The following is a 20,740-nucleotide window of genomic DNA, read 5'->3' as shown; positions in this document are numbered from 1 at the left end:
CTTTGATTAAAAAAACACAGCTCAATGGGGCACCCAGGGAGCTTAGTCAGATGGGCGTCCAACTGTTGATTTCCGCTCAGGTCATGATCTCGTGGTTTGTGAGTTCGAGCCCCGCATTGGGCTCTGCACTGATATCATGGAGCCTGCTTGGGATTCTCTCTCTCCCGCTCTCTCTCTGTTACTCCCCTGTTTGTGCACCCTCTCTTGCTCTCAAAATACATCAATAAAATTCAAAAACAAAAAGCAACAACAAAACCGCAGCTCAAATGTAACAAATTATCCTAAAAAATTATCAGGAACTCACTAAACTCAAACTCCGAAGAAAATCAAGAGGTGACGAAGCTGGAGTCGAAGAATAAATACACTCAACTGTTACTGGTATAAACCAATTCTTTTTTCAGGAAAAGTGATCATGCTCTTGTACCTGGAATTGAATTCCCAAAAGAGAGCAGCATCCACAGACCCAAGCAACCACCCTATCAAAGTTCGGGTGAGGAAATTAAATGAAACTTCCTAGCCATGAATCAGAAGAGATGACATATATTTGGCACTGTGGTAGAATAACCCCAGGTGGCAGGTATTATCCCCACTGTCCTCATGGGGTAATGGTGCAAAAGAAAGTAACTTACCGAATCCACGTGGCTAACACAGAAGATCTCAGACATGAACCCAGCTTGGTCAAATTCTGAAGTCTGTACACTCCTCATTAGACTCCTGTACCCAATGTACTGGACATCAGTAACATTTTTTCCAATTCTACAACAAAGTATGTGTCCAAAGTTTCAAACTGGACATCAGGGTGAGTAAAATCCAGCTAAATGTTGAAATACCTCCATTATTCCAATCTTAATAAAAACAAGATTAAAAAAAAAAAAACAATACCTTGTCCTGGAGGCTTATATTTATATCACTTAAGCAGAAAATAATTTTCATTTGATTGTGTACATTTCAAATTTTAAGGGTTCAGCATAATAAGAGCTAACCATTTTCTGACACCAAAGTCATGCTCCAAATATAAAATCATTTAAAGTTTTTCCTGAAAAGAGAAATGCAGCATTTTTCCTATCTCCATTCCCATTTTATTGACTAGACCACCCCTCTTATGCTGGAAGTAAAATGAATTGGTAAATTCCTCCACACAGCTGCCATTAATAGCTCCATAAAGCACGATCAGAAGTTTTTAAGTCTTAAATTAAAAAGTCAACTATTAAAGAGCACAAAGTCAAATTCAATAACCAGCAAGTTTTGTGGGCCATCAAAAAGTTTTAGAGAAATGCAAAACTGCTCTGAAATAAATCTTACGAAGTCCAAGGAGAGAAAGAACAATCCCAGACTGAAAATTCATCTGAATTGCTTTTTAAAATGTAAATACAGGGGTGCCGGGGTGGCTCAGTCCGTTTAGCGCCTGACTTCGGCTCAGGTCATGATCTCACAGTCTGTGAGTTCAAGCCCCACATCAGGCTCTGTGCTGATAGCTCAGAGCCTGGAGCCTGCTTCAGATTCTGTGTCTCCCTCTCTCTCTCTCTGCCCCTCCTCTGCTCATGCTCTGTCTCTCTCTGTCTCAAAAATAAATAAAAACATTTTAAAAATTAAAAACAAAAAGAAAACGTAAATACATATTTCTGGAAACAAGAAACAGCCCGTCTGTATGAGAAATGGTGATGGTCTGCACCAAAGGAGAATGTAATCAATTATCACAAGTGGAATTAATTCGGTACAAGTATTTGCACATGAGTTTGCCAGATGTTCTGAGACTGGCACTTTATTATGAAACAGAACTGTAACTCCAAAGAAATAGGAACCTCATACCTTGTCCTAACTCCTACCAGCTTTCAGAAGGACACAGGGCCACCAGAGAGGCTGCCTCTCTAGGTTTGCCGGGTCTATCACAAGGGGTGAGGGACAGGACAAAGAGGAAACTCTAGAAAAGCAGTACGTAAATTACTATCTCTGGCTTAAAAGACCTTCTAGTAGCTGTGACTGATGCAAGAAAGAATTTCAAACTCCCATGCCATTAGTCTCTAGATGATTTGTTCCAGGCTACATCTGGTGCAAATCATTACAAAAGTGCAAATACGCCCGACGTCACCAGGTTTAGACCCTGTCCTCAAGAAGCTTACAAGTTTCAACAAAAATACGTTGGAAGAGGTCACTAAAAAGATTATCCAGAGCAAGTAAGTGAAACTAGACAGCACTGCTAAGCATCCTGCTTCTCAACAATTCTGAGAGTAATCACGATCCACCATTAAGGAGGAAGAGCCTGTAGGTAACCAAAAATGTGAAAACAGACTTAGCTTTACCAAAATTTGCTCAACGTAGCAGGTAGAATTCTCAACACATGGCACAATGTTAACGATCTGGGAAGGATATTTCTAGGACCCTCGACACTAACATTCTCCATACTGCACTTCTCCCAACGGTTGAGGCTTTTCTGCTGACTCCTCTGAGAATGGGAGCCAATTCTTTTTTCCATGTCTGTGCCCTTCTACCTTGCACAACCAACATCTGGACCACAGGGAGTGCTCAATACATAGTCTGAGGCTTGCCACACAGTTTAACAGCAAGGATTCTTACTCGTGCCTTGTATTTACCATTTAACATGAAAACATAATTCTAACTATATAACACTCCACATAAATGGGTTCTACATATGGAGTCCAGACTGAAGATCTAATGAAACAAGTGCATTTTTCTTGCAGATAGAAAAATGTATGCTTTTTCACCCATTTCTCATTTCTCCAATTCTTCTGACTCTATCACCAACAAGTAGGAATTCTGGGACCCTTGCCTGAATTATAATCTATTGAGTTAGATTAGTAGAAATGCGCACATAGAGTTCAATTCCCTAGTTTGCCTAGAATAAGAGGACTATAGTATAGCAGTTTACTAGAGAACTAAAACCCAGGCTTTTCATAGCACAAGGTGTTTTAACTGGCACTTATTCTGGCAAATACAACTCAACTGACTTGACAGGGTGGAAAGGGGGAGGAGATCATTTTTGAAGGTCTGCCCTTACATGGCTTATATCTATACAAGCTTCTATTTTTGTTCCATGCAGCTTACCAAGTGAGTTTTGTTTTAAAAGAAGATGCAGTTTTAGGGGTGCCTAGGTGGCTTAGTCAGTTAAGCATCTGACTGGATTTCATCTCCGGTCATGATCTCATAGTTGATGGGCTTGAGCCCCACAGCAGGCTCCACACTGTTAGCTGGAATTCTCTCTCTCCCACTCTCTGCCTCTCTCAAATATAAACTTTAAAAAAAAAAAAAAGAGAACATGCAGTTTTAACTTGATGTCAATTATTAACAATCATGAAAACCATCTTAAGACACAAACTTAAGAGAATTTTTCATTTGTCACTCAATACGTCTAAACACAAATGAACTGTTTATCTGAAATAAGGTGAAGAAATAGTGACATTTTCTTCAATATTGGTATATATGTAAATAATACCACATAAATATTACCAAGTTTTTCAATTTTTTTTTAATGTTTATTTTTGAAAGAGCAAGACAGAGCATGACTCGGGGAGGGGCAGAGAGAAAGGGGGACACACAACCCGAAGCAGGCTCCAGGCTCTGAGCTGTCAGCACAGAGTCAATGCAGGGCTCCAACTCATGAACCACGAGATCATGACCTGAGCCAAAGTTGGACGCCCAACTGACTGAGCCACTCAGGCACCCCAGTGTTACCAAGTTTTCAATGCAAAAAAAGTGTAGAAGTAACCCCGCAGTCAAGACGTAACGAACACTGCCAGTGTTATATAAGCCAAAATTATATAAGCTTTATGCTTAAACAAGAATATATTTTTACACCTCTCCTTCCTACTCTTAACAACTGCTTTCTCAATGCCAATTTAGGGCACCAATGTCCCTAAATGTTTTAGTTAATTGTAGAAGATCAGGGGAATCGTGGTTGATTGGCTCAAGAACATAAACATTAATTTTCTTTGCAATGACTATACGTTGAGAAGGTGCAAACATTTACACGTATTTAATAGAGCGAAGGGGCACCTGGGTGGCTCAGCCAGTTAGGCGTCCAACTTCAGCTCAGGTCATGATCTCGCAGGTCGTGAGTATGAACCCCGCATTGGGCTCTGTGCTGACAGCTCGGAGCCTGGAGCCTTCCTCGAATTCTGTGTCTCCCTCTCTCTCTCTGCCTTTCGCTCGCTCGTGCCGTGTGTGTGTGTGTGTGTGTGTGTGTGTGTGTGTGTGTGTGTGTGTCTCAAAACAAACACCAAAAAAATTTTTACAGAGTGAAAATACAGAATTTGATGGCTTTAAACCCCTCTCTCCATGGCACCTTACCTTTAAGACTGACACATTCTTAGTCTGTTTTGTTCTGCTTTTTTCTTCCTGTGCACACACAGTGCCAAGCTGGCCAGACCTCCCCTTCCACTTAGCACAACTCTTACTGCAACAAGAAAGGGGTACAATTTCGGGGAAACTACACTACCTGGAAGTTAATTTCCCAGTGACCACTTTGCCCTTTGCAGCTACTTTGAGAAACTTATGTACTACCTTCACATGACCTTTCAATGCTCAAAAAGAACTGAGTCAACCCTACTAACAATAAAACATGTCTCCTCAAGACAAACTTTAAGGGACTTTAAAACGATCTTTAGTTTTACAACTTCAAAATGAAATAAAACTTCTATGTTAGAATAGTGGTAGGATTAGTGATTTTTCTTACTTTTACTCATGCAAGTAATACATACACAGAACATTCATGAACTTAGATATACGACTATTAGCAAGACTTAAATACAGTTTATCTTGAAATATTTTCTCTTCAATATTGGGCATAAACTGCAGGCTAAGGAAAACCTACTAGCTTTTTCAATTTTTTTTAAATGTTTATTTTTGAGAGAGAGAGAGACAGAGCATGAGAGGCGAAGGGGCAAAGAGAGAGAGAGAGAGAGATGCAGAATCCGAAGCAGGCTCCAGGCTCTGAGCTGTCAGCACAAAGCCCAACACGGGGCGCAAACTCATTAACCATGAGATCTTGACCTGAGGTGAGGTCGGATGCTTAAAGGAGCCATCCAGGCACCCCCAACCTATTAGCTTTAATGAATAAATGAGGTGGGGCACCTGGGTGGCTCAGTCGGTTGAGCAACCAACTTTGGCTCAGGTCATGATCTCACGGTTTGTGAGTTCGAGCCCCCTATCAGGCTCTGTGCTGACAGCTCAGAACCTGGAGCCTGCTTCAGATTCTCTGTCTCCCTCCCTCTCTGCCCCTCCCCCACTCATGCTCTGTCTCTGTCTCAGAAATAAACATAAAAAAAAAAATTTTTTTTAAATAAATGAGGCTGTTTGGGAATCAAAGATAGAGATGCAAAAATGGAATTCTGGGGGCGCCTGGGTGGCGCAGTCGGTTAAGCGTCCGACTTCAGCCAGGTCACGATCTCGCGGTCCATGGGTTCGAGCCCCGCGTCAGGCTCTGGGCTGATGGCTCAGAGCCTGGAGCCTGTTTCCGATTCTGTGTCTCCCTCTCTCTCTGCTCCTCCCCCGTTCATGCTCTGTCTCTCTCTGTCCCAAAAACAAAAAACGTTGAAAAAAAAAAATTTAAAAAAAAAATGGAATTCTGAAGGGCTTGAAAGCTATTTACTTAAGTAAAACACCTCTAGATTCAAACTGGCTTACTACTCTGTATTTGTTGAGCAAACCCTTTCTTCCTTGATTGTGTCAACATGATACGTCAGGGCAATCACCAATTGCAAAATACCTTGCTGTGTATGAAAGTGAAGTTTTACTGTATTTGTCTACAGAGTAAAGATTAGCCCTCAAATCTGTCATCCCCAAAATGGAAAAATCTTTTTCATCTGGAGCCAAATGAACAAAAAAAATCATGCATTAATATCCTGGATAACTGCCCACATAGAAGAGTTAGAACTGATTTCAAATAATACTGTGGTCATTTCAGCAATCTTGTAGAAACTTGATTTAGAAAAATACATCTTAAAAAAATTTTTTTTAACATTTTTGAAAGAGAGAGAGAGAGTGGGGGAAGGGCAGAGAGAGAGGGAGACACAGAATCCGAAGCAGGCTCCAGGCTCTGAGCTGTCAACACAGAGCCCGACGCGGGGCTCAAACCCACGAACTGCGAGACCTGAGCCAAAGTGAGATGCTTAACTGACTGAGCCACCCAGACGCCCCTAGAAAAATACATCTTTAGAAGAAGTCGTTGGCCAGTCGAACTCAGTAACTTGGTTATAACAGATTTCCCTAAGTCAAGTTTGGGGAACCATGCGTAAAGCTGGCTTTTCCGAACCAAATTTCAGGCTGGTGAAGTCATACGCCTTATGACCTAGTCCTTCAACTACAGCCCACAGTCACTCACCCTCAGTCTCTCCTCACCTCTCTAAAGGCCACAGTCACTGCTGTCTAAGTCCCTGCCAGGCCAGTGGGGGAGGTCACCTCGTGGTAGGCTCACCTGCCTGTAGAGAAAGTTGGGGTGCATTTTTAAGTGCCCTCACACACACACAGCACACCAACCTCACCTTCCTGGCTGATGTATGGTCCAGTGGTTTATTTGTGGGTCCTCAGACATGGAGAGCACCCTCAACGAGGCTTCTAAAAGTTCTCAGGATATACTTAAGCTTCCATAGTATGGAAAGAGAACTCAAGTCTGGGAAGTCAGGAGGTTTTTTTTCCCCTCTTTCAATAGTTTCGTCTATCAATAATATTGGAAATTTGGGACAACTTTTAAACTACATATACATCTGTCTGGATATCAAGACTCATCACCAATTCAGTATGGAACTATAACAATCATTGAACAGCAAAATACTACTACTACAAATGAGTAAAACTAGATGGATGGTGAGCCTAGTTGACATTATCACAGAACAACATACCTCAAACATTTTTGTTCCCTGTAATTCAAAACTTTCTGTTCTGATTTTGAGGAATGTTGTTCCTAATGGTATATACAATGCACAACTATTACTTATCAACAAACACAATCTGGTTGGCAATGGTCTCTACTCCAGTACACAGAGGTTGTTCTAATGGATCTGAAAAGAACCTTACTCAAAATTAAGGGTACATGGGGGGCAGGGGGGTTCTTTTAAAAGTCATCTTCTGCCACGGTCATGTATTTAAGCTAGGATTCAAAAGTGTTAATTATGTTTTTGAGAAAGTCAACAGACTTGGCTACATTAAAATCTAGAACATCTCTAAGTCAAAACCACTATAAACATGTACTACTGGTCTTTATAAGGCCAAGACATAATGGGGAAGAAAGATATGCAACATGAAAGGTGAAAGATTATCAATCCATAAAAGTTCTTATGAATAGAAAGGTATTAATACCCCAATAGAAAAAAATGTGGTCCTACATTCAATTAAAAAGGAATAAAAATTAAAAATAACTTAATTTTTTTTGGTATACATAATTTGTAATAAAAGAAATGGAAATTTAGATATAAAGAAAGCACTGTTCACTTATAGAGCTAGAAGAATTATTTTTCCAGGGTGCCTGGGTGGCTCAGTCATTTAGGCGTCTGACTTCCAGCTTAGGTCATGATCTCACAGTGAGTTCAGGCCCTCGTCAGGCTCTGTGCTGACAGCTCAGAGCCTGGAGCCTGCTTCAGATTCTGTTTTTCCCTTTCTCTCTCTGCCCCTTACAGGCTCATGCTCTCTCTCTCTCTCCTTCAAAAAATAAACATTAAAAAAAATTTTTTTAATAAAAGGAATTATTTTTCCTTTTAAGAGTGAGCCCCCATGTTACAACATTATAGTAACACAAGGACTCTCAGAGTGCTAGTGGGATCATACTTGTGTAAAACATTTTTTGCAAAGCAAATGGTCCATCTGTCTCCAGAGATCTTTGAGCCATCAACTGTATTTCAAGGACTCCATCCTAAGGAAATATGCCCTGTAGATAAGGTTTTATAAAGGATATTTGTTGCAACAGTATATATTTAACAGTAACTGGAAATAAAAGTTCAGCTTATAAACAACCATGTTACCTCTATATAATGTAACATTATGTAGCCACTAAAATAAAACTCTTGCAGAACTGTAATGATAGGTGAGCTTTTTCCTAAGTTACGCAGGAAAAAAAATCAGCATGCAATCTGTACATGTATAAATGTAATTATAAAAAATAAACCTATTTATGTTATGTGTTAACAAGCATGAAGAAAACATTGTGATTATATTTGGGTGGTGGAATTATTTAACACTTATACTTTTTCTGAATCTACTTTTTTTTTTTTTTTTTTTACAGCAAGCATTACTTTAGAAATTGGAACAAAGCCATTTTGAGGAATGTTGTTCCTAATGGTATGTACAATGCACAACTATCTCTTATCAACAAACACAATCTGGTTTGCAATGGTCTCTACTCCAGGACACAGAGGTTGTTCTAATAGATGTAAAAAGAACCTTACTCAGAATTAAGGGTACATGGGACATGCTTTCTAAGTGGTTAAGACTAGTAACTGAAATACCAACAAAGAAATCTAGCCAGAATTTTATAACCCTATGAAATAATCCCAAATTGCAACCATGTATTACTGATACAGAATGGAAAGGCGCAGCTCTTCTCCAAGCACTATTTTCTCCACATAAAGACAGTTTTAAGAAGTGGAAAAGTTGGCACGAGTTAAATATATCTTAAACTCAATTTCTACTATGTTTTTATTTCTAAGGATAAGTAGTTCCAATCGTTTCTTTGTATAATTTCTTTTTTTTTTTTTTAATTTTTTTTTCAACGTTTTTTATTTATTTTTGGGACAGAGAGAGACAAAGCATGAACGGGGGAGGGGCAGAGAGAGAGGGAGACACAGAATCGGAAACAGGCTCCAGGCTCCGAGCCATCAGCCCAGAGCCTGACGCGGGGCTCGAACTCACGGACCGCGAGATCGTGACCTGGCTGAAGTCGGACGCTTAACCGACTGCGCCACCCAGGCGCCCCTGTATAATTTCTTTATGGAATGCTGCATTTAAGAAAAATATCAAGAAAAAGAACGATAAAGAAAAAGAAAAATACCAATAAATGCATTTTATACATTGCAAAGCACTATACAAATAGGGAGGGCATCACTGTTTCAATTTAAATTGTCCATCATTTCCTGGCCCAATGATCCCTGACAAACTAGTTGGTCTACCTTATTGCATTTCCAAGCGCTTCAGTTCTTCTTCAGGTTAACCACACACAGTTATCTGGGTGTTATCTAGACTCCTTAAGGAGGTCATAGGTTCCCAGGAAGCAGCGACTCGTTTCCTTTTTATTCCCCTCCCTCCCAGATTGCCGCCCTCCTTCCCTCCACTCCTCACACCTGCACCCCACCCTCCACCCCCAGGGCCAAGGATTTAGTGGGATGGAGATTGAAATCCCTTCACCTGGCAAAACCTGAACGCTGCCTGTTACACCCCTCCCCCGTTCTGCCTAAGACTTTGATTTTATTCAAACAAACACACTGGATTTCCTTTCTTACACACCCACTGCTGAATACTCCGTTGTAGTTAACAGAATATGTGAAAAATTACGTGAAAATTAATCTCTCCTATTCTTAGTCCAAAATAAGTTATTCCAAGTCAAAGGCAACAAATAACTTAGCAGCAAAGAGTACGTCTTGAAAACGGAGAAGAGGATGTAAGGTAAGAAAACACATTAGTCGTCAATCAGGTGACCTTACTTTGGAACGGATTTTTCTAGAGAGCTAGGAAAGCGCAAGTGAGCTGCAGGAAGTAGGCAGGCTCGGGACGGAGGGCCTTGGGAGTTGCAGCAAACCTCAGGAACGCCACATTTTCAGCCCCGGGTGCTTTAGCTGAGAATGGGCCCAAGCGAACCGCACCGCGCGAGGCCAGGACTGCCGGCCCCGCGGGTCAGGTGTCTGGTGGGTGGCTTCCGGCTGAGCAGATGCCTGTCAGGCTGAGTCTACTGGAAACCCCTCGGGTCACTTTGAAGGTGACAGCTACGGAGATCCGCATCCGTCCCCGCCGCACCAGCTGAGCTGACCCCACGTGAGACGAGCTGACCCCACGTGAGACCCGCTCCCCGCAGAGCCTCCGCTCCACTGCGGGTGCCTCTCCGCTTCTCCCCAACTTTGCCCCCACCCAAGACCCGGGAATACCCGCCCCCTCCCTCAAAGCTAGTCCCGTCACCCTGTGACGGTCGCGTCCTGGAGGTCCCCTCGCCACCCTCGCCTGAGATCTCCACCTCGGACAGGCCGGGCTGCGGGAATCGCCTCAACTCCGCGCTTACCCGCAGCTCCTCCCTCCTCCTCCTCCGGGAGCCGAGACGCAGGACGGGGGAAACCAGGACTGCAAGCCCGGGCGCCCTCCGGACCCCCGGCGGAGGCGCTCCAGGCCCACCCCGGAGGCCCGCGGCGCAATCAGTGCCCGGCGGGCAGCGTGCGCACCTGGGGACACACGGCCAGGCCCTCACCCCACCCCCGCAGGCCAGCGGAGGCTGCAGCAGCCGGGCGGGAACCCGGAGTCCGGGGCGTCCCAGCCTCCCCGCCTCCCGAGCCGCTGGGGGTGGAGCAAGGGCGGGGAGTTCGGGAAACTTGTAAATAGAAAAGCGCCGCCGCCTCTGCCCCCCCACCCCCGGGCCCGCAGCCTTCCCTTCCAGGCGGCCCCAGCCTGCGTCTTGCAGCTGGAGACAAAGGGCAGGCGGCGACCAAGGGGGGGCTGTGCCCCGAGACACTTGCAAGTCGCTCGTGGCTGTACCTCGGCACGCAGGCCAGGGCGGCCCCAGCCGCGCTCCGCTCGGCTCCGCTCGGCTGCGCTCGACTCTGCTCCGCTCGCAGGTTGGCGGGCTCGGCCAGCCGCTTCGCTGCCCCCTCTTGCGCTCCCGCGTCCCAGTCCCGAAGCCCCGCAAGCTCCCGGGCTAAATGCCGACGCGCCCCAGACCCGGGCGTCTGCCCGGGACCGCGCTGCACCTGTTGCCACGTGCGACGCGGCGCCCCGGGCTGCTGACCGCGCACCTGCCTGAGCCGCGCGTCCCCAGATCACGCAGGTCCCCGCGGGCGACTGGAGTTCTGCCTACTCCCGGCTCTTGCCCCCTCGCTTATCCGTGCGAGCTCTCTGGCTTCCAGCTAGCCGTGGGGCATTGCAGCGAGGGCGGGCCGGGGGTGGGGGGAGGGAGTGGGGAGGTCGCAGAAGGATCGGGGCGGAGGTGTGCTAGGAACCAGCACTGATGGTCTCTTCAGAGTGTCAGACTCCTGGTCTGTTTTAGCTTCGTCCTACTAAGACGTTTACTAGCAAACACCTAGTAAAGGTTAAAGAAATGAGCTCCTGCTGTTAGATCTTAGAATAAAACGTGTACAGAATACAACACCAGGGAGATAAACGAGGCCGACCCACTTTTCTCTAAACACAAATGAGGTCCTTCTTTGCTAAACTGAACGAATTTCATCCATAGCTGTCCATTACGTTCGTAAAATGTTTTATTCTATTGGCATATTTTTAACTGTTAAATGTCAGACAACCTGAGATCAAAATCTTAAATATCTCTTTTTTTTTCTTTAAGTTTAGTTATTTTGAGAGCGAGAGAGCACGTGAGTGAGCAGGGGAGGGGCAGAGACAGGGAGAGAGAGAATCCCAAGCAGGCTCTGTGCTGTCAGTGTGGAGCCATAAACGGGGCTCGATTTCATTAACCCTCAAATCCTAACCTGAGCTGAAACCAAGAGTGGGTGGCTTAACTGACTGAGCCACCCAGGTGCAGGAGACCAAAATTAAAACAATAGTAATAATTAACTGGTTTGGACTTGCTAAAGGCTTTTTAAGAGAAATAAGTCTTTTCAGAGAATTAATCTGAGGATACTGTGTTTAAGTTTTCTATACTATCAACACTAGATCAACTAACAGATATATTGTCATTTATAGTTGCAGACTTTTCATATGTACAATGTCCCAATATTTCCTCAATAAGACCCAAGTAAATAGATCAGTTTATTATCTCCATTTTTCAGTTGAAGAAAGCTCAAGTGACTTACTGAGGTCACACAGCTAGCCAGAGGTAAGCGCAAAGGCATCCGGCCTAAGTCATGACCTAGTCTTTTTATTCTACTGTGTGACAATTCTTGCTTGCTTTTGAAGTACTTATTTCAAGGACAGACATGGAATGTATCTAGGACTTTAGGAAAAGGCATACGATTATTTTTAAGGAGATACAGCTTTAAACACCAATGAATGATTCTCCCTTATGCAAAAGCACTAAAACCAAAACCCAAAAACAAACCCACTGACATAGTTCCTGCAAGTGAGGGGGCAATTATGCTAATTAGCAACATGCCTCCTTCCTCAACAGAATAGTCCTAGTGTTAAACATATCATTTAATCTTTATAACCCTCATGTGACCCAGGTGATTTGGTCCAACCCCCCATAGTTCTATTGTGTGACTTAGTTATATCTGTAAATATAGAACCTGTTTTGCTTCATTTTTCTGAGGGATAAATTGCAGGAAAGGAAAGAGAAAAAAAACACCCCTCACCTAAGTAATTAGAAGCAACTTCTGTGGTCATTGGGAAATCTGAATCTTTGCTTGTAATTGCATGCACATAAAAACAGAAGTTACCTTCTAGGGACATCATCAGGGACTCTGTCAAGGCAAATATGCTTGAAGTGGGGCCTGCTGACTTTTCTTTCCATGTTGGCTCTGGGCATGTTGCCATATTCTTGATCTCTGAACTCCAGTGTTAACCTGCTCCAGACTCCAGGAACCTGTTAAGGGTCAGATAATAACTCCACACAACTTAGGGGTCCTTTGTCCTTAAGAAGAAAAAAAAAGTTACCAGATTTTTTTTCTGTACTAGAAAAATGCAAATTGAAACTACATAGAAAAAACACTTTTTCATTTATCAGAACTGCAAAGATTGAAAAGTTTGATAACCACTGCGTGTTAGCAAAAATTTGGAGAAACAGGCAGTGACAATGCTGATGTGCATGTAAATTAGAATGACCTCCATTGAGAGCAATTCATACTACGTAACGAAACCGTAAGTGCACATGTCCTTTGAGGCAGTAAGTCTAAACATAATTCATCTTTCAATACACAAGAAATGGTAGATGTGTATAAGCTTGTCCATTTGATGACAATGAGGAAAAACAATGACGAAGAATGGGGGAAAAAAAACTAAAATAAAATTTTAATTTAAATAAATGTGTGGGGCACCTGAGGGGCTCAGTCGGTAAAGCGTCTGTTAGACTTTGGCTCAGGTCATGATCTCGCGGTTTGTGAGTTCAAGCCCTGTGTCGGAGCTCTGCGCTGACAGCCTCAGATTCTGTGTCTCCATCTCTCTCTTGCACTCTGTCTCTCTCAAAAATAAGTAAACATTAAAAAAAATTTTTTTAAAGAAATAAACAAGTGTGTGCACTGCTCTATGTTCTAGTAATTAAAAAAACTTTAAAAAAGTAAAAGCTCTTTGTACTTTTTTACGATGTTATCCCAGACACTTTATGTGCACAATTTTTAAAAAATTCAAAACAATTATCTATAGTATGCTACATTTTCTTTTAAAAGGGAGGGATTGGGGTGCCTGGGTGGCTCAGACGGTTGAGCATCCGACTTCGGCTCAGGTCATGATCTCACGGTCCGTGAGTTCGAGCCCCGCGTTGGGCTGTGTGCTGACAGCCCAGAGCCTGGAGCCTGTTTCAGATTCTGTGTCTCCCTCTTTCTCTGACCCTCCCCCATTCGTGCTCTGTCTCGCTCTGTCTCAAAAATAAATAAACGTTAAAAAAAACTTTTTTTAACTATAAGAACATTAATCCATATTAAAAAAAAAAAAAAAGGAGGAATTAGGGGCACCTGGGTGGCTCAGTCAGTTGAGCATCCGACTCTTGATTTTGGCTCAGGTCATGATCCCAGCATCATCGATGGAGCCTGGAGTCGGGCTCTGTACTGACCACGGAACGCGCTTGGGATTCTCTCTCTCTCTCTCTCTCTCTCTCTCTTTTCCGCCCTATCTCCTTCTCCTCCACTTGCCCACTCTCTCTCTCTCTCAAACAAATTTTAAAAATTAAAAAAAAAGGGCAATTATACACTCTTGTATGTAAGCATATATACATAAATTTGTATAAGCATAGAATATTTCTGAAAAGATATGTCAGAAACTGATAATATTGGCTGTATCTTGGGAAGGGACCTTGGCATCTGGAGGGCAGAATTTGACAAGAAACTTTTCACTAGATATAATTTTGTATTTTTTGGATTTTGAACCATGTAAATAATGATACCCATTCCAATATTTAAGAACTTTTCACTGCTTGAGGTTTTGACATCAAGAATGACTAAAATTCTTTCCCTACTAATTTCACTTACAGATAAAATAAATTGTCAAATATCACATGCGTTGGTGGGGAGGAGGAGGGGGAAAGAAGAATGCCTAATTGATGCTTTCAAACCATTTCTTCTCTAGTTTATCTAGAAAGGAAGTATTCGGTACATAAAATTCTAACATTCTGTGATTATGGTGAAATGATGACTTAGCAAATTCGTTAGAATTTTATTAACATTGACATCTCCCTGGAGTAGAGTTTTCAGCTAATTTTCTCGAAGTTGCGTTCAATAAGAAATGAAAAAAAGAATTTCAGGCTCAATTCCCAAAATGGAAACTACAATACACTGATTTAAGTGGTGAGAAAGTCATGGAGTCATTTTATTCCCAAACTTGATTGCTTTTTAAAAATTCATTACTTATTTATATTTACTTATATCTCTACTACATTGAATGAGGGGTTTGAATAACTCTAAAAGATAGTCACAGTAAATTAAAAAAAATAAATAGATGTTTAGAAGTATAAAATAGGATCCAAGGCAAAACTTACGGGTAAGAGTAAACATACAAATGAGTAACCAAAGTAAGCCACTGAGCTTCCTGGTAGCCAAGTGCCCCAACCAGTTACATAATTGCTGTTTTCAGAAGAGGCTGAGAGTTCTTCAAGGGAAGCAAAGCTCTTCTTAGCACTAATTTCAAAAAGAAAAATTTTTCACTCCTGTTTCAGATCAACATTTCCCAAATAGAAAACACCAATATAATATGGTAAGAAACTTCATGTGGTTATTTTACATAGCGGCTTTGAAAAAAAAAAATGAAGTATTATCATAAAATTTATCTCAAGATGATTTACCCACTCAGGGACTAGGCCAATGTCAATCAAGCCTTATAACAGCAAGGACTGATTGTAAATAGATATGTGTGTGTATAGCAGTTTTTTCATATATCCTTCTGAAAGTCAAACTCATGGTAAAATTCTAACATGCCCACAGATCCTTTGCCTCAGAGTGAGACGCAGTTGCTTTAAACACATTCCAGAAATTATATAGTCAGCCAACCATTTGATAGGTGCTGAAGAACTGTAGAAGTAACAAAGACCCAGAATACTGGAATTTTTTGACCCTGTGGATGACCTTTTTCCTATTTCTGTTGACAGAAAATGTATATTGCAAATAGCCACATGACATTTAAGTCCTGTGTCCCGAGATGGTGAGACATGCATGGTCAAATACACACATTAACTAGCTGTAGCAATGATTGCAAGAAAGCAGTATGAGACCAGTCAATGGTCTTGATTTATTCACAAACAACTCCCGGGTTTCTCATTATCCATCCCACTTCCCAGTGGACTTGGAGACTTAAGTAGACTCTCCTATCAATATTCCAGAAGGGTAACTATCAGGGTAGGAATGTTCTTGTGTAGAAGGCTGCAGATTTGTAAATCAAGTATCTATCACAAGAAAGAACTTTCTTGTGGCAAGTTCAGAGCAGTAGCAATAAGGAAATACGGTTTCCCCTCTTCAGAATGACTTGAGAGCATCTGGGAAACTCTTTCATCCTCCCATATCTTGGAAGGCATCTTCCACAATCCTTCTATTCCATTTATAGACTCTGTAGAAGGAGCCATTCTTACAGCATGATGCCAAAATTATCTTAGCTCACACACAAACAACTTGTCCTGCCATTCTGCTTTTGACCTCTGCATATTAGGAAGAAATTAAGAAAAATATAGCACCACCAGTTTGTTATGCAACCACTTTGAAAATGTTTACTTTGAGTGCTTAAAATGTCATGACTCAAGAAACTACTGGTGTGTGTAATCTACTCTTGACAATGAATCATAACTGTGTCACACTTGGAATTGGTTAATATTTGCTCCAATAAGATGGAGTCTTCCCTTAAAAAGGGGATGTATTTTCAATTTCAAACTATTTATTGCTTCGTGACAAATGTAATAACAAGTCTGTGGCTTTGAAGTCTCATACCTTTGGCACTATCCCAGTTTACCTAGACTTTTTGAATTTGCTTTTAATGTATGCCTCTGGCTTGTTCTCTTGGCCAAATGTAAGCCCTTAGGGAGCTGGGGGCAGCCTTCCAATTTGCCCCCATCCCCTTTAGGCCCTGCCAACTGATCAGTGATCCCCTGAAAAGAGTGCAAATCCCTGAGGCCTAATGGGTTCAGTGTTGCTGCATTGTGACCAGCCTCCAGGCCTGGTCCACTGGTTGGCTCTTTATGCATTCCTTTTGCAATTTTTGGTCTTGATTCATAGTTGCCAATCCATACTTGACTCTGCGATCTTCCCCCTTGCAAATGGTATGCAGTCCAATGGGCTCCGTGCTGTAAATTCTAGCAAATGTTTGCAAATCATAATGACGTAGGAAGAGTCATAAACTAAATGAACAACAGCATTTAGCTCTCGTGCTGTTAGACAAGCGTTCCTCAAAATATAATCACTCTTCTAAATATAAACATGGGCTGGCAATTCAGAAAAGAGCCAATGAAAGTGTTATCATCGTTATTCCTTCCAGCCAGTGAGTAGGGTAATACTATGTTTGCCTGAAACATACTGCAGTGTTCCAACGTTGTAAGTCAGGGCCTGATTAGTTATCAGCAAGTAAGACAATCTGACTTTGGGGTATCTAGAACACTGGCAAGTCAGGTTGCTGATCCAGGACAGTAATTTAACACGACCAAAGATTTATCTGTTTTGGATAAGTACACTTCTGATCTCTTTTTGAGTACCTACAAAATTATGGTTAATCCCCACTAATTTATAATTTGATTATCTGCTCTAGAAACCCACAACTAATTGTTATTTGTTGTTTCTCAGGAAAAAAATTATTGTTCACAAATCTTAAATAGGAGGATATGTCTACTACAAACAATAAAAAAAAATACTATTATCAGTACAGAATTGAGGACACCAATTGGAGTTAGAAGATTTAGTTTTGACACCTAGATATGCTTTACTTGATCTGACTTGTCTGATCTCTGTTTCTCTTTTATAAAATTATTTCTTTAGATCTCACGGGGTTGTGAGGATGAAATATGATATTATCCATGTATTTATGATTTGTATATGAGCTCATGTTTGGAATTCCTAATAACACTCATTTCCCTTCCCACTGGCCTATGAACTTGAGGCTACGGAAGGGTTTGCATTCGCAAAATATCATTCCGTCCAGCGTACTAAGACCTGCCATCCTTCCTCATGTCAGCCTCTTTTTCGTGCCCAAAATGTTCAAGGGAGTAGGCCAGTGGTCTCTAAACCATTCCTCTTGTACTTCCTTATCTATAAGAAAAAATTGAGCATCCATGCCCAATATTCACTTATTTATAAATTATATATGGCACTAGAATACTAATATGTACACAATAAACTACACGCAAAAATAGAAAAGAATAAGATTAAAAATATAGATGGACAGACAGGTAGCTAAATAGAAGGTCTCATATTTTCTTCCCATACCCTCCAGATAGTCTTGGGTACCAAGAAATCCCATTTCTCTCCATGGTCTTTAGTGCAGAAGAATTTTCCATTGCTAAAAAATTGGAAGTCAAAAATACCACTTTTAGTGTAAATACCTAGAGTTACCTATTTTAACAGTTTGGCATTCTAAGTAAACTTCAGCAGGCTTCTATTTTAATAGAAGCATGTACCTGGAAATAAGACTTCAAATATTAATTTAACTAGTTCAAACCTCGTGTCCAGAAAGATATGGCTGATTTTTTTTCAACTTTCTCCAGTGTGTTTTTCCCAGCACAAGCAATACAATTTTCCACGAGTACAGACTGGGTGCCCTACAAATTTAACTCAGTTCTTAGCATCAGATCCCATAGGCTAAGGGCTCAGTCTCACAGGACTACATCCGCTTCAGATGCCAATTTCAAGTCTAGGCTGTCACTGTGCTTCTGACAAAATGCATAAATGTTGGAGATCCCCATGACGTCCTCCTCGGGTTGGATCAATTTGTAGAGAGGCTCACAGAACTCAGAGAAACATTTACTTATATGTATTGGTTTATTAGAAAAGATATAAAGGACCCGGGAGAACAACCACATGAAGAGATACGCAGAGTGAGGTCTGGAAGGGTCCAGACTACAGGGGTTTCTGTCCCCATGGAACTAGGGTTTGCCATGGAGGCATTCACCAACGTGGAAGTTAACCAAAGCTTGTGGTTCAGAATTTTTCAGAGATTAATCTGCCACACATGCCATTCCCTTCCCAGAGGTTGGAGGCTGGGGCTGAAAGTTTCAATCCTCTAATCACCTGGTCTTTCTGGTGACCAGCCCTATCCTGAGGCTATCTAAGGGTCCCATCCTAAGTGACTTTATTAGAAAAAACTCTGGTGTGCTCAAAAGGGGCATCTTATGAGTGACAAAAGATAACTCCTATCATTTGGGAAATTCAAAGGGTTTTAGGAGCGTTGTGCCGGGAACTGGGGTCAAAGACCAATACATATATTTCTTATTATACCTTACCTTCAATGTAAAATAGAACACAGACACAGAAAACCATATGAAACAACTCATAACTTAATAAATATTATAAAGTATGGGGCGTCTGGGTGGCTCAGTTGGTTAGGCGACCGACTTCAGCTCAGGTCATGATCTCACAGTTCGTGAGTTCAAGCCCCACATCAGGCTCTGTGCTGACAGCTCAGAGCCTGGAGGCTACTTCAGATTCTGTGTCTCCCCTCTCTCTACCCTTCCCCTGCTCATGCTCTGTATCTCTCTGTCTCTCAATGATAAACGTTAAAAAAAAGTTTTTTAATAAATATTATAAAATACACATTCTGATGCCACCTCAGTCAAGAAATAAATAGAATGTTGCCTCCCTCCTGATGATTACTCCTCCTTCAGCCCATTCTGACTTCTGTGGTGATCAATTTCTTGCTTTTCCTCATAATTTTGTCATCCATGTATCCATTCCTAAACACTATACCTTAGTTTTCCTATTTGTTAATATTTATTTTAATCTCTATGTTCTCCTTCCCTCTTTCTCTCTCTCTCCCTCTCTCTGCACCACCCCTCCACCCCCCACCCAGTTCTCTTGGCAGTAGATTTGTTGAAGAAATGGAATCATTTGATCAGTAGAGTTTCTCACTGTCTGAATTTTGCTGATTGCACTTCCTTGTTCCTTTAGCTGGTGGTTGGGCCTACAGGCTTGATAAAATTCAGGTTTGATTTTAGTTGGGGAAAGAATACCTCATTGATGGTATCATGTTCTTTCACCAGGAGGTACAAAATGTCTGATGGACTCCCTTTTTAGGATGTTAGCAGTCATCTATGCTTAATGCCTACATTCATGATTTCATTACAGTTTGCAAAAGAATGATGTTAATAATTCAGTCATTCTTTCTTCACCTATTTGCTGGAATATTTCTATAAAAAGAAATATGCCCTTCTGTATTATATAATTACCCAATGGAATAGTTCATAGTCCTGGAAAGAGGAAAAATACTTGATTCTTTCCCTATGTTTCCCAGTTTTAATAAAATAATGAGTTGTTTTCCTGGAATCCTATAAAGGTAACTAATTAATGGGTCACTGTTTTTTGTTTCAATTATGAAATCATGTATTTCAAACCACTATAGTTATCAAATTTTCTCATTTTTGGCCTTTGGGAGTTTCTTTATGTTGGCGCCTAAGGCCTTATCACATAATAATATTAGTAACTTTTAAGAACTTCCTCGCTATCTGATACGATATTATTTTCCAGGAAGATCTTGTACATTTACTGACCCAGACTTGGAGTAAGCCATTTCTCTAAGAAGCCGGTTTCTTTCAGTGGTAAAAGGTATTCCTAGATCACAATCTGGGTATTAAAGAATTTCATTGATTTTAGGTTAGTCACTATTTCAGGGACAGAGTTAGGCAATATTCTATATCTGTACCTGTCATCTATTGTGTATATCTATACCTGGACAATATATAATTTTTCCCCACAGAGAATCTTGGTTTCCAAGGACAAAGAGGTGAGAGAATTATAATGTTATTCAGTTATTAATTTGCTTAATCACACAGTATACTCACACAAGGCCCCAGAATATAACACCATTAATACCATTTCCAGTAAGGTTACTAAAAACAACTAATATTTTTTGGTTTTGTTACCCCTATTATTTTTCCATGTTTTAAATGTATTTTTTCTACATTTTCGAGTGTATTGCCATCACAGATTGCACTTTCTCACATCCTTATTTAGTCCAAATGTACTACCACACACACACACACACACACACACACACACACACACACCTGTATATACCTATGTGTATGTGTGTGTTTAATGCTTACCTGTAAGTCGTATGTCTATATGTCTCATCGTTATGGTTGTCCAAGGCTTGTTCTCAAGTAGATTCCTCAGCAAGTGCTCATGGGAACCGTATCCCTGAGTTTTTGCACAGCAATAACATTTTGAATGCAGCCTTTACCCTCGAAAGCCCTCAACTCATATTTTCTTTATCTTAAATGTATTAGTTCATTTTGTTCTGTCTAAATCATTAC

At 41.4% G+C, this 20,740-nt stretch overlaps 1 protein-coding gene across 3 annotated transcripts in view; it reads right to left on the bottom strand.

Moving 5' to 3' along the window:
- MTUS1 (microtubule associated scaffold protein 1) overlaps positions 1 to 10,428 on the bottom strand; it is a 171,155-nt gene extending 160,727 nt beyond the window's left edge. For all 3 annotated transcript variants that reach the window (XM_042983038.1, XM_042983039.1, XM_042983040.1), the window contains exon 1: positions 10,214 to 10,428. The gene's annotated coding sequence lies outside the window, so the exon portion shown is untranslated. The remainder of the gene's footprint in view (positions 1 to 10,213) is intronic.
- Positions 10,429 to 20,740: the final 10,312 nt, after the last annotated feature.

Source organism: Panthera tigris, chromosome B1 (assembly GCF_018350195.1).
Source record: "Panthera tigris isolate Pti1 chromosome B1, P.tigris_Pti1_mat1.1, whole genome shotgun sequence".
Classification (NCBI taxonomy): Eukaryota; Metazoa; Chordata; class Mammalia; order Carnivora; family Felidae; genus Panthera; species Panthera tigris.
Note: the sequence above shows the minus strand (reverse complement) of the source record. Positions and strands in the feature narration are given on the sequence as shown.